The following is a 2,981-nucleotide window of genomic DNA, read 5'->3' on the forward strand; positions in this document are numbered from 1 at the left end:
CGCTCTCTCCATCATCACTGACCACTCTCTCCATCCATCATCACTGACCGCTCTCTCCATCGATCATTACTGACCGCTCTCTCCATCCATCATTACTGACCGCTCTCTCCATCCATCATCACTGACCGCTCTCTCCATCATCACTGACCGCTCTCTCCATCCAGCATCACTGGCCACTCTCTACATCATCACTGATCGCTCTCTCCATCATCACTGACCGCTCTCTCCATCCATCACTGGCCGCTCTCTCCATCATCACTGACCGCTCTCTCCATCCATCATCACTGGCCGCTCTCTCCATCCATCATCACTGGCCACTCTCTCTATCCATCATCACTGGCCGCTCTCTCCATCCATCACTGACCGCTCTCTCCATCCATCATCACAGACGGCTCTCTCTATCCATCATCACTGACGGCTCTCTCCATCCATCATCACTGGCCGCTCTCTCCATCCATCATCACTGGCCGCTCTCTCCATCCATCATCACTGGCCGCTCTCTCCATCCATCATCACTGGCCGCTCTCTCCATCCATCATCACTGGCCGCTCTCTCCATCCATCATTACTGGCTGCTCTCTCTATCCATCATCACTGGCCGCTCTCTCCATCCATCATCACTGGCCGCTCTCTCCATCCATCATCACTGGCCGCTCTCTCCATCCATCACTGACCGCTCTCTCCATCCATCATCACTGACGGCTCTCTCCATCCATCATCACTAACGGCTCTCTCCATCCATCATCACTAACGGCTCTCTCCATCCATCATCACTGACGGCTCTCTCCATCCATCATCACTGACGGCTCTCAACAGCCATCACTGGCCACTCTCTCCATTCATCACCGGCCGCTCTCTCTATCATTACTAGCCTCTTTCTCCATAATTGGCAGTTCTCTCCATTCATAACTGGCCACTCTCCCCATCACTGGCCACTCTCTCCATGCAGAACTGGCTGGTCTCCACAACCATCAATGGCCACTCTCTCCCTTCATCACTGGCCACTCTCTCCATCCATCACTGGCCGCGCTCTCCATCATCATTGACTGTGCTCTCCATTCTTCATTGGCCATTCTCTGTATCCTTGACTGACCACTCTCTCCATCTTTGGCCGTTCTCTCCATCCATCAATGGCTGCTCTCTCCATTCATTTCTGGCCATTCTCTCCATCCATCACTGGCCACTCTCTCCATCCATCATTGGCCGGTCTCTCCATCCATCACTACCCACTCTCTCCATCCATCACTGGTTGGTCTCTCCATCTATCACTGGCCGCCCTCCACAGCCATTACTGGTCGCTCACTCCATTCATCACTGAATGATCTCTCCATCCATCACTGGCCACTCTCTCTATCACTAAACGCTCTCTCCATCACTGACTGAGGTCTCCATTCATCACTGGTCACACTCTCCATCCATTACTGGCCACTCTCCCTATAACTGGCTGCTCTCTCCATCCATCACTGACTGTGCACTCCAATAATCACTGGCCACTCTCTAGAACCAACACTCGCCACTCTCTCCATCTATCACTGGCCGCTCTCTTCATCCATCACTGGCCAGTCTTTCCATTTATGACTGGCTGCTCTCGCCACGAATCACTGGCCGCTCGCTCCATAAATCATTGGCTGCTCTCTTCATCCATTGCTGACTGCTCTCTACTTCCATCACTGGCAGTTCTCTCCCTCCATGACTGACCGCTCTCCTCAACCATCACTGACCGCTAACTCCATCCTTCATTGACTGCTCCCTCCATCCATCACTGGCCACTCCTTCCATTACTGGCCGCGCTCTCCATCCATTACTGGCCGCTCTCTTCATTCATCAATGGCCGCTCTCTTCATCCATCAATGGCCGCTCTCTTCATCCAACAATGGCCACTCTCTTCATTCATCACTGGCCGCTCTCTTCATTCATCACTGGCTGCTCTCTCCATAAATCATTGGCTGCTTTCTCCTTCCATCACTGGCCACTCTCTCCATCCATCACTGGCCGCTTTCTACTTCCATCACTGGCAGTTCTCTCCCTCCATGACTGACTACTCTCCCGATCTATCACTGGTCGCTCTCTCCATCCATCACTGACCACTCCCTCCATCAATCACTGGCCGCTCTCTCCATCTATCACTGGTCGGTCTCTTCATCCATCACTGGCTGCTCTCTCCATAAATCATTGGCTGCTCCCTCCATCCATCACTGGCCGCTCTCTCCATCATCATTGGCTGCTGTCTCCATCCATTACTGGCCGCTCTCTCCATCCATTACTGGCCGCTGTCTCTATCCGTCACCCACCGCTCTCTCCATCATCACTGGCTGCTCCCTCCATTACTGGCCGCTCTCTCCATAATCCCTGGCCGCTCTCTCCATCCATCACTTGCCGCTCTCTTCATCCATCACTGGCTGCTCTCCCACCCATCACTGGCTGCTCTCACCATAAATTATTCGCTGTTCGCTCCATCACTGGCCACGCTCTCCTTCCATCACCTGCAGTTCCCTCCCTCCATGACTGACCACTCCATCCATCAGTAGCTGTTTTTTTCCATCACTGATCATTCTATCCATATATCAGTCTCATTTATCATTGGCCGCTCTCTCAATCTGTTAGTGGCTACTGTCTTCATCTATCACAGGCTGTTCTGTCCATCTATAACATGACGGTCTCTACTTCTAGCACTGGCTGCTCTCTCCATCTATCCCTGGTCGCTCTCGATTCATTACTAGTTTCTTTCTCAATCACTTGCCGTTCTCTTTTTTATCATTGACTACTCTCTACTTCTATCATTGGTTACTCTCTCTGATCACCGGACGCTCTCTTCATCTATCACTCGTTGCTCTCTCCCTGTCTACAACTGGCTGGTGTTTGCATCTACCACAAATCGCTCTCTCATCTGACACTGGCCACTTTCTCTTCATCTATCACTTGTCACTCTCTACATCTACTATTCGTCGCTCTCTTAATCTATCACTGGTTGCCCTCTCTTCA

This window comes from Ranitomeya imitator, chromosome 5 (genome assembly GCF_032444005.1).
Source record: "Ranitomeya imitator isolate aRanImi1 chromosome 5, aRanImi1.pri, whole genome shotgun sequence".
Classification (NCBI taxonomy): domain Eukaryota; kingdom Metazoa; phylum Chordata; class Amphibia; order Anura; family Dendrobatidae; genus Ranitomeya; species Ranitomeya imitator.